Consider the following 19,675-nt stretch of genomic DNA (forward strand, 5'->3'; position numbering starts at 1 on the left):
AGCCGCACACTGACGTCACAACACCTGTACGCAATGCACTGACCAATAAAGACAAGTACAGCAAACACTTTCTTCACTACCCTGCCTATCTATGATTCCACTTTCAAGGAATTATGAACCTGCACTCCAAGATCTCTTTGTTCAGCAACACTCCCTAGGTCCATCCCATTAAGTGTATAAGTCCCGCCCTGATTTGCTTTTCCAAAATGCAGACCCTCACATATATCTAAATTAAACTTCATCTGCCACTCCTCAGCCCATTTGATCGGAGTCTCATTGTACTCTCGGGTAACTTTGCTATCCATTGCACCTCCAATTTTGGTGTCTATTGTAAACCTACTAACCATAGCTCCTATATTCACATAGAAATCATTTATTTCAATGGCAAAAAGCAGTGGACCCAGTACCCAGCCTGACAGCATATTGCTCATCACAGGCTTCCAGTCCAAAAAGCAACCTCCACTATGACACTGACTGCTCAGCAAGGTTACAGCTCATGGCATACAGGGAGATCTAACCATTTGGATACAGAACTGGCTCAAAGGCAGAAGGCAGAGGGTGGTGATGGAGGGTTGCTTTTCAGACTGGAGGCCTGTGACTAGTGGAGTGTTACAAGGATCACTGCTGGATCCACTACCTTTCGTCATTTATATCAATGACTTAGATGTGAACATAGGAGGTATAGTTAGTGAGATGACACCAAAACTGGAGGTGTAGTGGACAGTGAAAAAGATTACCTGAGAGTACAATGGGATCTTGATCAGATGGGTGAATGGCTGAGGAGTGGCATTTTGGGAAAGCAAATCTTAGCAGGACATATACACTTAATGGTACGGTCTTGAGGAGTGTTACTGAACAAAGAGGCCTTGGAGTGCAGGTAGATAGGATAGTGAAGGCGGCATTTGGTATGCTTGCCTTTATCGGACAATGTATTGAGTACAGGAGTTATGAGATCATGTTGCAGCTGTACAGGACATTGGTTAGGCCACTTTTGGAACGTTGCGTACAAATCTGGTCTCGCTCCTATTGGAAGGATGTTGTGAAACTTGAAAGAGTTCAGAAAAGATTGACAAGAACGTTGCCAGGGTTGGAGGATTTGAGCTAGGCTGGGGGTTGAATAGAGGTTGAATAGATTGGGGCAGTTTTCCCTGCAGTGTCAGAGGCTGAGAGGTGATCTTATCTCTGTATATAAAAACATGAGGTGCATGGATAGGATAAATAGACAAAGTCTTTTCCCTGGCGTGGGGGATCCCAGCACTAGAGGGCATAGGTTTACGGTACGAGAGGAAAGACTTTAAAGAGACTTGAGAGGCAACGTTTTCACACAGAGGGTGGGACGTGTATGGAATGAGCTGCCAGAGAAAGTGGTGGAGGCCATTACAATTGCAACATTTAAATGGCATCTTCATGTGTATATGAATAGGAAGGATACGGGCCGGGTGCTGACAGGTAGGACTAGATTGCATTGGGATATCTGATCAGCATGTACTGGTCGGACCGACGGGTCTCTGTTTCTGTGCTGTCCATCTATGACTCTTTGACCTTCCAGCCTATTCCGTATTCAAACAGCCAGAATTCTATGGTATTGAACCTGCTAACCAGTGTGTTATGTGAAACCTTGTGTCTTTCTCAAGTCCAAGTGACTGATTTCAATGCAAAAGCCATGCTGACTCTCCCTAATAATTTCTTGCTTTTCCAATGACATGTAAATCCTGACCCGGAGAATCCCTTCTAACAACGTCTCTGCCACTGACTTCAGGCTCACCAGTCTACAGTTCCCTGGCTTTTCCTTACCACCTTTCTCAAATAATGGCACCCATCTTCCAGCACCTCACCTGTGGCGATCGATGATACAAATATCACAGCGAGGGGCCCAGCAAAAGCTTCCCTAGTTACCCACAAAGTTCTGGGATACACCTGATTAAATTCCAGGGATTTATCCACCTTTATGCATTTTAAGACATCCAGTACCTCCTCCTCTGTAATATATACATTTGCCAAGTTATCACTATTTATTTTTCCAACATCTCTAACTTCCATATCCCCTTTCAGTAAAAACTGACATGAAATACTTACAGAATCTCTCCCACCTCCTGCTGTTCCATAGACAGTCTTGTTGATCTTTGAGGGTCGCTATTCTCTGCCTCGTTATTCTTTTGTCTTTAGTATATTTGTAGATTCTCTTTGGTTTCTCCTTAAACCTATTTCCCAAAGCTATCTCATGTCCCCTTTTCTGCCTCCTGGTTTCCCACGAGCATACTCCTACTTCCATTATCGTCCTCGAGGGACTCACTCAAACAGAGTGGTCTGTACCTGCCATATCCTTCCTTCATTTTCTTGACCAGAGCCTCAATTTCTCAGGTCATGCAGCATTCTCGACCCCTCCCAGCCTTGGCCTTAACAGGAACATACTGTCTGTGTAGTCTCATTGTCGCAGGCCTATGGAGGTAATGGCAGATGAGGACAGAGAAACAATCATTATCAGTAAAGAGGTCGGGTTGGGAAGGCTAACAACTCATCCTTATCTCTATAATTCCTCTCTAGCCTCAGAACTATCACTATCTCTGGTATCAAAGACATCTCAATCAATGCAACATCCTCCAATCTCTCATCTCCTCCAGTCTCAACACTCTCCCTGCCTCTAATCTTGTCCACCCTCACAAATCTTTGTGATGTGCCTTTCTTTAATTCCAACCTTCAGGATAACCCACTTTTATTTCAGATTCCTGAATCCTGAGCTCCACAATGTCCCACTTAACATCTGTCACATTTTCCTGCAATAAACATTAATCAATTCCGTATCATCTATTCTAATATCACCTTCTCTGACCTGGTTTCTATTTTGGCTTGTCATATTTCTATATTATGCATCTGTGGTCTACATGACAGAAAAAGGTGTTGTGGTCCATCAGGTTTTTGCTGTAAAGAAATCTCCCAGCTGACTATTTTAATCCCATTTTCCAGCACTGAGCCCAGAGACCTGTCAGCTTTGGCATTGCAAGTGTGTTGCTAAATACATTGGAAATGCCATCGGGACTTCTGTCTCTCACTCACTTCCAGACAGTGAGGTTTAGTGCAACTGTTGCTCTATGATGCCATCACCCACAGGAACACAGAGCAGCTGGGTCTGTGCAAACCAGAGATCGCCCACACATTAGGAAGGATGGCAGGGTCCCTGAGAGGGGGCACAGGAGATTTACCAGGATGGTTCAAGGAATGGGGGATTTTAGTTGCAGAATTTGTGGGGCTTTTTTAACATTAATTGTTCACGTGACATGTGTTGCTAATACACATCAAGAATAACCATCCAAAATTAATAGACTCTCCTTTTCAACCTCTCCCCTTGCCTGTGCTGTGGTAACCTTCAGGTTAACCACCACCAGACATCTCTCTCTAACGAGAGAGTAGTCCTATGGTCTGGGAGGACAATGCTGACTTGATCTTTCACACAGTGATGCCACTGTCCCTCGGGGGTGGGGAGAGGGAATACTGAAGGTGGTGGATGGGAAACCACTCAGGTACAGTGCTTTACCCTGGAGGATGTTCACTTTCTTTAATATTGTTGGGTGAGGGGGGGGGGGGGGGGGGTGCACTGATGCAGGCAAGTGGAGAATGTTCCAACACAACCCTGATGTGTACATGATAGAGAGCAAACGGACATTGGGGAATCAGGGGTTTGGAAAAACTGAGAGTATTCTCCTTGTAGCAAAGGAAATTGTGGGGAGCTGTGACAGAGCGGTTTACAAAAGTTACACATTATAATAATAAACCTTACACCCGTCAGCTCATTATACAAGGATTCCAGGACAAATGTTGAAGATTTGGGAAGATCTATTGATAGGATGGTTTGTTTCAAAGAAGAACTTTTATGCAGCAAATGGTATTGATCTGGAACACAATACTCTCACACAATATGAATATCCAGGTCCTGATGTATTGAGTAATTCTGTCAGTTTGGCGTTACAATGACTGAGATTACCATCTGAATATCTGCCTGTAATACAAGTTGATAAAATCCGTCACTGTCAGTTCAAGTTTGAAACTCATCCAATCCCCTCCTCCCGGCCCAGGAGGACTGTACACATGACCCCTGGCGGAGGTCAGCAGGCAATTCAGGGGCAAATCTGTGTGGGTTTCTATGAGTTTCCACCTTGGGACTTCATGTGACTGAACATGGGACAGAATGTCCCAAGATTCAGTGAGATATGGAGAGCAGGATTTGCTTCCTTTTTGTTCTTCCGTGCTGCCGCTGTGCCTCCACAATAAGACATGGGGTGTGAAAGGCTCATGCAGCTTAATGGGCAAGATGTCTCCATTCTGACCAATGGGCAACAAGCTCCTCCCAGTCATGAAACAGAGTATCCCTGAAAGATAGCAACTGCGCATGCTTCCCACTGCCCAGTGCTCACAGTAAATGTTTTGAATAATGAGGGGGGAAAATCAAGACAAGGCATAACAGGAATGTTCCAAGAGAATTATAAACAGTTTACAGAGAGATATTCACAGGAAAAGTGGGCAACAAGTTGGCAAATAGAGTATAACTTGGGATAAACTGTAGAAAGCTGTACCACAAAGGGACTGGGGGAAAATGAGCAGGAAACACAAAGCTCGCACACAGTTACAACAGGGAATCAGGAAGGGGAATGGAATGCTGTACCTTATTTCAAGGAGTTTGCAATATAAGAGTTTGGAATGTATACCTTAGGGCAACTAAACAAATGGCGAGTGAGACCACAACTGGAGGAACGTGAACAGATTTGGTCGCTTTAGTTAACGAAATAGAGCAGTTGATTGGAGGCATTTCAGAGATCCTTTGGGATGATCCCTGTTTTATAGGGATTATCCTGAAAGCAAAGGCTGAACAAGTTGGGAATCTACTCACTGGACTTTGGAGGAATGAGAGGTGATCTCTTTGAAACATACAGGATTCTGTCGAGGTTTGACAGGGTAAATATGGAGACGATGTGTCGCACTATGGGTGAGTCTTGAACCAGATTCTGTGTCTGTCACGGAATCAAGGGTTCTGTTTCAGATTTGTCAAGTTAAAGGCAACACCGACATAGGTTCGAGTTTCAGTAGCAATGGAGCTGGGGTGAGAAGGAGATAAGCAACGTTTTAGAGATTGGAATGCCTGGTGTTTGTGATTGTGTAGATGTCTGATCAGAAGGTCACCTTGGAGTCAGATATGAGAGCAATATTGTGAAGAATGCAGTTCTGCCTCAGACATTTCTCAGTGAGAGGGAGGGACACAGCAGTAAGGGAAATGTATTTGGAATAACAACTGGGGGGGCAATGGGTTTAACAATTGCAGTGTTTCATTGGAATGAATTGCAGCTAATCGAAGCGTGGTAAGCAGTTTGATAACTGAGTAACAGTGGAGTAATGGAGATGGATGAAGGGGAGGGAGAGCTGGACATTGTCAGTGTACATGTGAAACCTAACACAGTGCTTTTGGGCGATGTTACCTCCTGGCAGTATGTAGGTGAGAAACAGGACGGGCCAAGGATAGATCCTTGAGGGACACCAAATACAATGAATTCAGAAAGGAAAGGGAGAGTGGAGATGGAGCAGGATTTTCCAATGATGGTGAGGTCAAATATCAGTTTTTAGCAGAATGGGAGAGACGGACATAACCAGAAAAGACAGACAGATCATGGAACAATATCTGTGAATTGCAAGGGGGGGGGGGGGGGGGTTGCAGTGACAAGCAGGAGGATGAGAGAGAGATTTGGAATGTCCATGATTTAGCTACACTAGGGTAAATGGTCAAGATGACCTCTAATAAGGCTTGACAAGAGACTCTAGGAAATGAAAGTTTAGGACTAAAATGAGGAGCATCCTTGTGAGGCAGAATGGCTCGGTGGGCTAGTGGAGAGGGAGGGAAGAAACCGAGGCAGCTGATCGGATTATCTCAATGTTATTGACAGAGAAACTCCATGTGCTCCTCACTCTTGTTGTAGGAGGGGAGGATGGAGGAGACAGGATAATGGACATTGTTATCGAAATAATAAAAAACAAAATCTGTGATCGTGATTCTAAAAATAAGTGAACAAACCTATCGTATTTATCATTTATCAAGAATATTAAAATAGACAACTGAAGTTCAGGTTTGAATCCCAAATTGGTACAGGGTTGCTCTGAAGTCAAGAAAAATAAAGAAACTGGAATGAAGAATCTACTGTTTGCCATGGAACCATTCGGGATGTTTTTTCTGCCATTGACAATGTCCTTGAGGGAAAGAAACCCGACAGTAGGCCAACAAATCACTCATTGTATTAATCACTGCACAGTCTCAACAAAGGACGGCATGGTGGCACAGTGGCACAGTAGTTAGCACTGCTGCCTCACAGTGCCAGAGACCCGGGTTCAATTCTTGCCTCAGGCGACTGACTGTGTAGAGTTTGCACATTCTCCCCATGTCTGCGTGGGTTTCTTCCGGGTGCTCCAGTTTCCTCCCACAGTCCAAAATGTGCAGGTTAGGTGAACTGGCCATGCTAAATTGTCCGCAGTGTTAGGAGAAGGGGTAAATGTAGGGGAATGGGTCTGGATGGGTGCGCTTCGGTGGGTCGGTGTGGACTTGTTGGGCCGAAGGGCCTATTTCCACACTAAGTAATCTAATCTAATCTAAAAGGAATGAAACTGGATGGACCACATTACATCTACCAATGCACTAGCAAATACAACCACAAAATCAGCCCTCTTGTCCCTGCAACTTCTGCCTCACTCTGGGCCAACAAGAGCAGTGGAACTGTACTCCAGCCCAATCTGAAATCTCATGGCCTGATATCCCCCACTCAACCATTAACATAAAGCCAGGGGAATCAACCCTGGTTCAATAGTGAATACAGGAGGGCATGCCTGCAGTACCAAAAATGAGGTGCCAACCTGGTGCAGCTACAAGCAGCACAAACAACACCAAATAGAACTACGTCATCCCATTAACAATGGATTAGATCGGAGTTCTGCAGTTCTGTCACACCTAGTCAGGAATGGTGATAGACAATTACAGCATCACAGATATCCCCACCCTTACTGATGGAGGGGTCTCACACATCCATTCCACAGATAAGAGGACAGCCTTTGCAGCAATTTTCAGCCAGCAGTGCCAATTGGATGAGCCTTCTCCATTGGTCCCTGACATCACAGATATGAATCGAAATGGTTTAAAACTCATTTCAAATCAGATCAAGAAATGGATAAGTAGTGTAAAGGCTATGGGCCCTGCCAATATTCTGGCAATAGTACTGATGGGTGTGCTTCAGAACTTGCTGCCCACCAAGGCAAGTACTGCTCCAGCACTGGCACCTACTGACTTTGTGGAACATTGCTCAGGGATGTTCCAACACAAAAACACAGGGCAGATCCAACTCAGCCAATTCCCCTCCATCAGTCCACACTCGCTCAGCAGTGAAGTGATAGCAGGCCGATGCACCTGGTCAGGAATAACCTGCTCAGCGATGCCCAGTTTGGGTTCAGCCAGGGCCACTCAGTTCCTGAGCTTGTTACAGATTTGATTCACAAACTGACAAACAGCTGAATGAGGTGAGGATGACAGGCCAGATCCCCTCCAAGACCAGTATTTTGACTTCAGTCATATCACCTGACCTCACCACAGTCTCAGCTCATTTGCTGAAACTCTCATTCATTCCTTTTGTTAACTCTAGATTTTATTGTCTAAACCCACTCCTGGCCAGCATCCCACATTCACCCTCCCGATAATCTCAAGAATATTGAAAACTCTACTGCCGAAGTGCTCACTTGTACCAGAACTTGCTGATCAATCAAAAGACTCCCATTTATAAGCAACAATTTACTTTCGCACCTTTGAATTAATTCCTGGCTGTAATCATTCCTATCTCCCTGCATCACACATCCTTTCATATCTCAATAACTCATTTTAGTTCAGACTCTCAATCATGTGTTTATTTTTGCGTTCACCTGTGTGACTGTTTCTATAGACTCCAAGGGAACATGGTCTGGAATCCCCACTCTAACCCTCTAAGATCTACTTTCTTCCTTTAAGGCATTCTTGAAAAACTGCTTATTTAGTAATGGTTGTGGCCACTGGACACAATATTCTCCATCTGTAGCCTTATGTCAAAAGTTCTCAATAATATTTTTGTGAAATTAAAACCATGATGATTTGTACAGATATCTTCTACTCTTCAATATCACTGAGTGAATAAATCTGTAATGTCGCTTACCCAACCAGCTTCACCATACAAACTGCAGCAGTACAAGGAAGTCAAACATCACCCTCTCCACAGGCAACAAGGCTTTGGCATTGATCACTGGTTTCTGTGGAAGGAGAAATACACAGTTGATGTTTCAGGGAGTGCAATATGAATTACAGGGAATGAAAATGGTGCAGAATTTGACTGTCAGAAATTGAAGGAAAATGCATTCGCTTATTGGAAAAAAGAATTCTTGACTGTCAAAGATATTGTGGAAAAAATAACCTGATAATGGAACAGCATACGGTCAGGAGCCGGGCAGCAGTGGACAATTCATTTACCTTCCTGAAGAAGGGCTTATGCCCGAAACGTCGATTCTCCTGATCCTCGGATGCTGCCTGGCCTGCTGGGTTTTTCCAGCTCTACGTTTTTCAATTCATTTACAAAACAGCTATGAAAGTAATTGTAAAATACTATTCAGACCAAAAATATACCCATGAGAGACTGAGGAAGCTAGATAATGAACAAGTGGACATCAGAGAACCCAGAGGTGAACCAGAGCAGAGTTCACTTTTATGATCCCACAGTCAAAGACGTCTAGCACAGAAACAAACTTCTTCTGTCCAACCTATGCCAACCAGATATCCTAGCTTAATCTATCTTAATTAAATCCTATCTGCCACTCCTCAGCCCATTGGCCCATCTGATCAATATCCCACTGTACTCGGAGATAACCTTCTTGATTGTCCACAATACCTCCAATTTTGGTGTCACCTGCAAACTTACTAACTAAACGGCCTCTATTCACATCCAAATCATTTAAATGAATGACGAAACAAATCCAGAAAAAAAAGTCCATTTCTCTGGCTTTGAATGTGCTCTGTGTAAATCCTGCCCTATGACTCTTTTTACCAGGGAAGCTGTACATACATCCCTCTGAACTTTGCCCCCTACAAAGCTGGCGGCCGCCCACGTGTCCAGTGAATCATTGCCCCGAATAAAGATGGCGGCGCTCACTCGGGCCAATTACTCAACGAGGCATGTTTCCGTTTGCTGCAAAAACGGGACTGTAAGTTTCAAATTTGTATTTTCCGATGTGCAGCAAATGATTGTAACACCTCTCAGACCATACCAACACCATTTCCCTCCCACTTCCTGCTGTTTATTTCTTTCCTTACCAACAGCACTCCACACATCTGTCCCTAAAATCCGCGCCCACCACGAGGATGATCACGTGGTATAGTCTAGTCCCGCCCTCATTCACTGATTGGCTGGAGGACCAACTGCCCCGCCAGGTCCTCCAGCTCCGCCCCTGCCTTTCCATTGGTCCGCCGCTGACATCAATCACTTCTTCGGTCCAACCTGTCGATGTTAACCAGATATTCTAACCTGATCTATCTCAATTAAATCCTATCTGCCTGTCCTCAGCCCATTGGCCCATCTGATCAATATCCCATTGTATTCTGAGATAACCTTCTTCATTGTCCACAATACCAACTGTTGGCTGGAGCTTGCGCACTGCTTCGTGACTTTTTTTGCTGTTTCTCAGTTACAAGAATGAGGGACAAAGTTAAAAATCACACAACCACCTGATGAAGGACCAGCAAAGTAGTGCTTCCAAATAAACCAGTTGGACTATAACCTGGTGTTCTCTGAATTTTAATTTTGTCCATCCTAATCCAACACCAGCACCTCCAAGTCATGAGTGAGGGAGGAATGCAAAACATAAGAACAAAAGATCGAGGAAAAGGAGAAGGCCGTCCTGCCCTTCGAGCCTGCTCTACCATTCAATAAGATCATGGCTGATCATTTTGTGGATGCAGAACCATTTACCCATGTTCTCACCGTATTCCTTAATTAATTATTTATTTTGTAAAAACAAAACTAACTTAGCTTTAAAAACTTTCATTGAACTAGCTTCAACTACTTCCCTGGGCAATGCACTCCATCGAGGTCAAGACATTCCTTCTCAATTCAATCCTAAATTTGCTGCTTCTGACCTTGTGGTGATGCCCTCTTGTCCTAGCTTCACCTGCCAGTGGAAACATCCTCTCTACTTCTATTTTATTTATTCCATTCATTATTTTATATCTATCCATTCTTCTGAATTCCAATGAATATAATCCCAATCTACTCAGTCTCTGTTAAGCCAAACCCCTCACCTCCGGAGTCAACATAGTTAACCTCCTATGCACCCCCTCTAGTGCCAGTACATCCTTGAGCAAGAAAGGAGATAAAAACTACATGCAGTACTCCAGGTGTGGGATCACCAGCACCCTCTATAGCCCACTTCTGCTTTTAAACACAATCCCTTCAGCAATGAAGGACAATATTCCATTTGCCTTCTGAATTGATTGTTGTATCGCGTGACCAACCCTCCTACAGAAGGATGTTCAGGTGCCTCGGCATAGCAAATAATGCATTTTTAAAAAATTCAAGTAATAATCTTTTTACTAATATTACTCCAACCAAAGAGTATGACTTTACATTTATGAACATAATATTCCACTTGCCACACCATTGCCCACTCACTCAATGTATCTCTGTTCCTCTGCAAAGTTTCCCAGTCCTCCACACACTTTGTTCTGTGACTCATCTTAGTGTCATATGCAAACTTTGACACCCTACATGTGGTCCCCAACTCCAAATCATCTGTATCGATTCTAAATAATTGCAGTCCCAACACTGATCCTAGAGGCACGCTACTAGTTACTGATTGCCAGCCAGAAAAAGGCTTATTTATCCCCACTCTTTGCTTCCTGTTAGTCAACCAATCTTCTATCCATGCTAATACTCTATCCCATGCACGCTTATATAATGCAACAGCCACTTGCGTGGCACCTTGTTGAAGGCCTTTTGGAAATCCAGGTACTCCTCATCCACTGGGTCGCTGTTGTTCACCTTGTTCAAAATGTCTTCATAGGATTCCAAACAATTTGTCAAGCATGACCTGCCCTTCATGAATCCATGCTCTGTCTGCCCAATGGGACAATTTGTATCGGGATTCCCTGCTATTTCTTCCTTGATAATAGACCCAAACATCTTTCCAACTACAGAGAATAAACTAACTGGTGTAGAATTCCCTATCTTTTGTCCACTGCCTTTTCTTCCAGTCCTTCCTTTTCACTGGAATATGCCTTTGCTGAGCACTTCCTAAAATGTCTTTGAAAATCTTTCACTGCTCATCAACTGTCCCACCATAAAATCTTTGTTTCCAGTCTACTTTATCCAGGTTCTCCCTCACTCTATTTTAGTTTCCCATGTTCAAGCACAGGACCAAGGTATTAGATTTTATCTTTGCACTGGAGGAGAAAGTAAGGACTGCAGATGCTGGAGATCAGAGCTGAAAATGTGTTGCTGGAAAAGCGCAGCAGGTCAGGCAGCATCCAAGGAACAGGAGAATCAACGTTTCAGGCATAAGCCCTTCTTCAGGAATGAGGAGAGTGTGTCCAGCAGGCTAAGATCAAAGGTAGGGAGGAGGGACTTGGGGGAGGGGTGTTGGAAATGCGATAGGTGGAAGGAGGTTAAGGTGAGGGTGATAGGCCCGAGTGGGGGTGGGGCAGAGAGGTCAGGAAGAAGATTGCAGGTTAGGAAGGCAGAGCTGAGTTCGAGTGATTTGACTGAGACAAGGTGCGGGGGAGAGGAATTGAGGAAACTGGAGAAATCTGAATTCATCCCTTGTGGTTGGAGGGTTCCTAGGCGGAAGATGGGGCGCTCTTCCTCCAACCTTCGTGTTGCTATGGTCTGACGATGGAGGAGTCCAATGACCTGCATGTCCTTGGTGGAGTAGGAGGGGGGGGTTGAAGTGTTGAGCCATGGGGTGGTTGGGTTGGTTGGTCCAGGTGTCCCAGAGGTGTTCTCTGAAACGTTCCGCAAGTAGGTGGCCTGTCTCCCCAATATAGAGGAGGCCACATCAGGTGCAGCGGATGCAATAAATGACATGTGTGGAGGTTCAGGTGAATTTGTGGTGGATATGGAAGTATCCCTTGGGGCCTTGGAGGGAAGTAAGGGGGGAGGTGTGGGCGCAAGTTTTGCATTTCTTGCAGTTGCAGGGGAAGGTGCCGGGAGTGGAGGTTGGGTTGGTGGGGGGTGTGGGCCTGACAAGGGAGTCACGGAGGAAGTGGTCTTTTCGGAATGCGGATAGGGGAGGGGAGGGAAATATATCCCTGGTGGTGGGGTCAATTTGGAGGTGGCTGAAATGACGACGGATGTTACGCTGTATATGGAGTTTGGTGGGGTGGGAGGTGAGGACCAGTGGGGTTCTGTCCTAGTGGTGGTTGGAGGGGCGGGGCTCAAGGGCGGAGGAGCGGGAAGTGGAGGAGATACGGTGGAGGGCATCGTCGACCACGTCTGGGGGGAAATTGCGGTCTTTGAAGAAGGAGGCCATCTGGGTTGTACGGTATTGGAACTGGTCCTCCTGGGAGCAGATGCAGCAGAGACGAAGGAATTTGGAATATGGGATGGTGTTTTTTTACAGGGGGCAGGGTGGGAGGAGGTGTAGTCGAGGGAGCTGTGGGAGCCGGTCAGTTTACAGTAAGTGTCCGTGTTGATTCGGTCGCTCGAGATAGAAATGGAAAGGTCTAGGAGGGGGAGGGAGGAGTCTGAAATGGTCCAGGTGAATTTGAGGTCGGGGTGGAAGGTGTTGGTAAAGTGGATGAACTGTTCAACCTCCTCATGGGAGCATGAGGCAGCGCTAATACAGTCATTGATGTAGCGGAGGAAAAGGTGGGGGGTGGTGCCAGTGTAACTGCGGAAGATGGACTGTTCCACATATCCTACGAAGAGGCAGGCATAGCTGGGGCCAATGCGGGTGTCCTTGGCTACTCCTTTGGTTTGGAGGAAGTGGGAGGATTGGAAAGAGAAGTTGTTCAGGGTGAGGACCAGTTCAGTCAGTCGAAGGAGGGTGTCAGTGGAAGGATACTGGTTGATACAGTGGGAAAGGAAGAAGCTGAGGGCTTTGAGTTCTTCATGATGGGGGATGGAGGTGTATAGGGACTGGTGAAGATAAGGCGTTGGGGGCCGGAGAAACGAAGATCATGGAGGAGGTGGAGGGCATGGGTGGTGTCCCGAACGTCGGTGGGGAGTTCTTGGACTAAGGGGGACAGGACCGTGTCGAGGTATGCAGAGATGAGTTCGGTGGGGCAGAATCAGGCTGAGACAATGAGTCGGCCGGGGCAGTCACGTTTGTGGATTTTGGGCAGGAGGTAGAAACTGGCGGTGGGGTTGAGCGACTATGAGGTTGGAGGCGGTGGATGGGGTGATGAGGTTATGGATGGTCTGGGAGATGATGGTTTGGTGGTGGGAAGTGGGGTCATGGTCAAGGGGGCAGCAGGAGGAGGTGTCCGCGAGCTGGCGTTTAGCCTCAGCGGTGTAAAGGTCGGTGTGCCAAACTACTTCCGCACCTCCCTTGTCTGCCAGTTTGATAGTGAGGTTGGGGTTGGAACGGATGGAGTGGAGGGATGCACGTCCCGAGGTTGAGAGGTTGGAGTGGGTGAGAGGGGTGGAGAAGTTGAGGCGGTTAATGTCGCAGTGGCAGTTGGCTATGAAGAGATCGAGGGCAGGTAATTTATCTTCACACCTCTCCATATGTATTCTAACTTCAACCATACAATGATCACTTCTTCCAAGAGGATCCCTAATTCTGAGGTCATTAATTATTCCTGTCTCATTGCACAGGGGCCAGATCTTGGATTGCTTGCTCCTTATCGTTTACATTTCATACTGTTCAAAAAAACTATCATGGATACACTTAATGAACTCCTCAAGGCTACCCTGACTGAGCTGGTTCGACCAATCTTCATGTAGATTAAAATCACCCATGGGAATAGACATGCCATTTTTATAGGCATCAGCTATTTCTTTGTTTATTGTCCATCCCAATGTGATGTTATTATTTGGCCTACACACTGCGCCTATCTTGTTAGAATTTTGAAAGCATCATTTCTGTATTTCTGTTTCCCCTAATGTACAGCAATAACAACAACTATTTGCTTTCTATGGAATCTTTCATAATGGCAAATCTCCTAAGGTGTTTCATGGATGATCAAAACATTGATTAAGGAGGATGATTTTAAAATACATCTTAAAAGAGGATAGAGAAGGTTAGGGAGGGTGTTCCACAGACTTCTGCCCTTGACAGCTCCAATTGTGGAGTGATGCAGGTGGGATGGGGTGGGTTGAAAAGGGAACGTGCAAAGGGGAAATGGAGGAGCGTAGGCAGTGCATCAGGTCTTAAGGATAGAGGAGGTTCCAGACTGAGTCTGTCTGTCATAGACAGTATGGCTGCCTCATGGAATTTGAAGCACCGCAATGGGCCCATGGATGTCTTGTTAGTCAAGGATAGTATAACGGTGGCTGAGAGAACATTTGATGAGGACTTGTCTACTGAAGTAGTGTGGGCTGAGGTTAGAAACAGGAGAGGGGAGGTCACACTGCTTGGAATTTTTATAGGCTGCCACAGAGTTCCAGGAAGGGGGTAGAGAGGATTAGAAAAATTACTCTGGGTAGGAGTGAAAGTAACATGGTGGTCATTATGGGGGACTTTAACTTCCCTAACATTGACTGGAAATTCTATAATTCTAGTACGTCGGATGGATCAGTTTTTGTCCAATGTGTACAGGAGGGTTTCCTGACACAGTATGTCAAAGGGCCGACAAGAGGGGAGGCCACATTGGATCTGGTGCTTGGTCATGAACCGGACTAGGTGTTTGATTTAGGTGTAGGTGAGCACTTTGGGGAGAGTGACCATAATTCAGTTATGTTTAGTTTAGCGATGAAAAGGGATAGGTATATGGTACAGGTGAAGACTTATCAATGGGGCAGTGGCAATTATAATGCGATTCTGCAAGAATTAGGATGCATAGGATGGAGGAGCGAAATGCAGTGGATGCAGACAATGGAAATGTGGAGCTGGTTTAAGGAACAGATATTGTGTGTCCTTGATAGGTATGTCCCTGTCAGGCAGGGAGGAAGTGATAAGGTAAGGGAATCGTGGTTTAGAACAGAAGTTGCATCTCTCGTTCAGAAGAAGTATGAGGCTTATGTGTTGATGACACAAATGGTACAGATGAGGCGATGGAGACTTACAGATCAGCTAGGAAGGATTTCAAGAGAGTTAAGAAGAGCAAAGAGAGGACACGAGCAGTCTTTAGCGAATAGAATAAAGGAGAACCCTAAAGCTTTCTATAGGTATGTGAGGAATAAAGGATAGGGGAGGAATAGGGCCAATCAAAGACAGAAGTGGGTAGTTGAGTGTGGACACTGTGGAAATCGGAGAGGTGCTAAACAAACATTTCTCATTGGTTTTCACTCAGGAAAATTAGAATGTTGTAGATAATAATGAGGTCGAAGATGTTAGACTAGAAAGGACCGAGGTTAGTTACGAACAGGTGTTATCAATTCTAGAAGGATTAAAGTAGACCAGTCCCCTGGGCTAGATGGGATTTATCCGTAGATTGTCTGGGAAGCTAAGGAGAAGATAGCAAAGAAATCGGCTTTGATAATGAGTTGTCATTGCCTACAAGTTCAGTCCCAGAGGACTGGGTGATTGCAAATGTTATGCCCTTGATCAAGAAGGGCAGTAGAGATGACCCAGGTAATTATATACCAGTGAGCCTTACTTCTGTTGTAGGAATGGGTTTGGAAAGGATTTTCAGAGACATGATTTGTAATCATCTGGCAAACAACAATATGATTTCGGATCGTCAATATGGTTTCGTCAAGGGCAGGTCATGTCTCACAAACCTCATTGAGTTTTTCGAGAAGCACAGAGTCATAGACATGTAAACAGCTCCATATTTTGTTGACTCACATTCCTGGGATGTCAGGACTGATGGCTGAAGAGGGACTCAATCTTCGTTTAATCCTCCTTTCCTTTGGCTTTCTGAGCCGCTAACTACATCACTAATATTCTACCTCCCATTCCCTGTCCTGAATCTGACCCATCTAAGCCTACACTTTAGTTGCCATCCCCCTGCCAGACTAGTTACAAACTCACCAACAGAACTGGCAAAAGCCCCCACCAGATTTGTCTCAGCTCTGCCCAGGGGTAACCGGTCAGGCTGGTATAGGTCCCACCTAACCCAGAAACAGTCCCAGTGCCTGAAGAATCAAAACCCTTCTCTGGTACACCATTTCCCCAGCCACACATCCAGCTGATCTACCTTCTCATTCCTGCTCTCATTAGCACATGGAACTGGGAATAAGTCTGACATTATTACATTTCAGGAGCTACATTTTAATGCATCTTGCTCTCGCTGAGTCCAGCTTTCAGGCCCTCATCCCTCTGTTTAGCGATGTCCTTGGTATCTGTGTGTTGCACGACCACGGCCTGTTTACACTCCAGCTCCAGAATGTCCTGCAGCCACTCCATGATATCATGGATCTTGGCACCAGGGAGATTACATACCATCCTCGATTCATGTCTGTGGGCACAGAAGTGCCAGGCTGTACCCCTGATTATTGAATCCCCTGTCACTATTGCCCTGCCACTCTCTTTCCTCTTGTTCTGATCAGCAGAGCTCTCTGTGGTGTCATGAACCTGGCTGATGCTGATTTTCCGAGAAGCCACCCCACCCATTCCTGCCCTTACAGAATCCCAAGTGTTATACAGTATCTGTATGAGAAGGGGATAACAACGGGGGACTCCTGTACTCACTTCCTGAGCCTTTTACTAGATCTGATTTTCAACCATTCCCTTTCTGCCAGTGTAACCCTCACCTGCAGTGTGACTAACTCACTAAAAGTGCTGTCCATAAAATTCTCAGTATTGCAGATGCTCCACAGTGAGTCCACTCTAAGCTCCAGCTCTGAAAGGCAGTTTCCCAGAAGCTGCAGATGGGAACCCTTCCTGCACAAATAGCCGTCAGGGACACTGGAAGCGGCCCATATTTCCCACAATGTGCAAGAGGAGCACACCACGGGTCTGAGGGCTCCTGTCACAACGTCTCTCTACATTCATCCAGTTACTCCCATTAAGAGAATTTAAATGAGTGAGTAACCTTCCTTCACTTCAAACATGTCCATTACAATAACAAAAAATATCTTTACTTAAGCTGATATGTCATACTTTAAAAACTTAAATACTCCGCAGGTATCACTGACAAATTGGCTATTCCCATTGGGAATGTGAATTTCTGAAAGGCCTGAACTAAAACTGAGTTTCAGCTTCACCTTCTCCCTGTCTCACCTCACTATTTACACCCAACTCCAAAACACTCTCATTGAGCCAAGCAGCACTCACAGTGCAGCCCTGTCATTTTCATTGTCTGCTCACACCTACACTGTACTGTTCCAATGCACCTCAATGGGAGCTCAGGACCAGCATTGCATCTTTCAATTCTGCCCTTTGTAACCCCAGAGTCAAAATGGACTTCAGCAGTTTCTGAATGAACAGACAGTTGTCAGAATCTGGAACGTTCCACCTGAAATGGTGCTGGAATTTGAATGCACCAGAAATGTGCAGAGAATTGGAAGTCGGGAGTTTACAGATTAACATTATAAAGTGGATGATTGAGACTAAATCTGACAGTTCCTGCAAAAAGACGAGGTGTAATTTGGATAAATCTGTGCTCCCTCTCAGGCCAATACCTCCTTCCACAGCTACAGGGCCATGAATTGAACACATACCCCAAGGGTGATCCAACCATGGACTTGAACATCTTTCTGCTTTTGGCTTGACAAAAATATTGAAGACATTTTCCCACAGACAGAACAGACAAACCTTTCTCGTTCCACAGTTAAATGCCAATGATATTCAGATCCCCATGATCCCGCTGACTGTAGAAACTTGTTTACTGAGATCCCTGTCTCAATTATCCTCAATTAATATCCTATAAACTGAATTCACAAAACAAAGCTCACAGTCAGTGCAAGATGAATAGTGAAGACAAACACTTCTCTCGGTATGTGTTTGATGTGTAAATGCTCCTCTCACTGCCTGAGGCCCAAGCCATCTTCCCCTTTGCTGCAAACGTGGGACCAAGAGTTTCTAATTCAGACTAACGACCTGCACAGAGTGTAACTAAACCCTCCCAGTCTACACTGATACATTTCATCTGGTTTCTGCTGCCACTCTCCCCTTTCCGCCTCCTGCACACACCATGGGTTATCGCGGGTCCAGTGACCCTTCCTCAGAACCGATGACAGCTGGGAAAATTAGAATCCCTTCAGGAAACAGGCCCTTTGGCCCAACAATTCCACACCCACCCTCCGAAGTTTATCCCACCCAGACCCATTCTCCTATTCTATTACTCTCCATTTCCCCGAACTAATGCACATCCCCGAACACTACGGGAACCTTAGCTGGGCCAATTCACCGAACCTACAGATCTTTGGACTACAGGAGATAAAGGTTAAAGAGTAAATAATAGGTGGGGACAGAGCCCAAAGAGACACAGGAACATTTGGAAAGATAAAGGAGTGGGAAGGTGGAAAGCTGTTAATGGAGGAGACAGGAACCTTCTAGAATCTCAGTGGCGGTGGTGGAAATGGTGGCTGATGATCTACATTGTGCCTGCAAAAAAGACCCTGAGCTTCCAGTTGCCTGCTCTTTAACACACAAGACTGTTCCCTGTCCAACATCTCTGTCTCACGCTTACTGCAGTGTTCCAGTGAAGCTTGATGCAAGCTGGAAGAACACTTCAGAACATACCCAAATGGCTTGCTATTTCAAGGACTGCAATTTCCCCTCACATGTGGTCAACAATGCCCTCCAGTGTATCTCCTCCACTTCCCAAACCACTGCCTTTGAACCCCACCCCTCCAAATGCAACAAAGATGGAATCCCACCATCCTCACCTTCCACCCAGATACAACCCATCATCCTCTGCTCTGTCCACCATCAGATCCAACCACCTGAGTTATATTTCCCTCCCCACCCCTTTCAGCATTCCACAGAGATCATACCTTCTGTGACTTCCACGTTCGATCCACAGTCCCCACCAACCCACTCTCCACTCCAAGCACCTTCGCTTGCCATTGTAAGAGGTGGAAAACCTGTGCCCACACCTTCCCCTCACCTCCATCCAAGGCACCACTGGATCCTCCCACATCCAGCAGAGATTTCCCTGCCCACCCAAACACCTCACCTATTGTGTCCCTTGCTCTCAGGACGCCAAATTGTGGAATATTTCAGGGAACTTATCTTCTTGAATTTTTTGAGGATGTAACTCGGAAGATGGACGAGGGAGATCCAGTGGATGTAGTGTACCTGGACTTTCAGAAAGCTTTTGATAAAGTCCCACACAAGAGGTTAGTGAGTCAAATTAGGGCGCACGGGATTGGGGGCAAAGTACTAGATTGGATAGAGAATTGGTTGGCTAATAGGAAACAAAGGGTAGTGATTAACGGCTCTAATTCGAAATGGCAGGCAGTGACCAGTGGGGTACTGCAGGGATCTGTGCTGGGACCGCAGCTTTTTACAACATATGTAAATGATATAGAAGATGGTATCAGCAATAACATTAGCAAATTTGCTGATGACACAAAGCTAGGTGGTAGGG

The 19,675-nt window shown here is 45.6% G+C and overlaps 1 long non-coding RNA gene across 1 annotated transcript in view; it reads right to left on the reverse strand.

Moving 5' to 3' along the window:
* Positions 1-2,218: 2,218 nt before the first annotated feature.
* LOC140485791 (uncharacterized) overlaps positions 2,219-19,675 on the reverse strand; it is a 29,426-nt gene continuing 11,969 nt past the window's right edge. Inside the window, exons 2-3 of the long non-coding RNA XR_011962457.1 lie at positions 8,205-8,298; positions 2,219-2,439 (exon numbers count right to left, since the gene is read on the reverse strand). This is a non-coding gene — a long non-coding RNA (uncharacterized lncRNA). The remainder of the gene's footprint in view (positions 2,440-8,204; positions 8,299-19,675) is intronic.

This window comes from Chiloscyllium punctatum, chromosome 14, assembly GCF_047496795.1.
Source record: "Chiloscyllium punctatum isolate Juve2018m chromosome 14, sChiPun1.3, whole genome shotgun sequence".
Classification (NCBI taxonomy): Eukaryota; Metazoa; Chordata; class Chondrichthyes; order Orectolobiformes; family Hemiscylliidae; genus Chiloscyllium; species Chiloscyllium punctatum.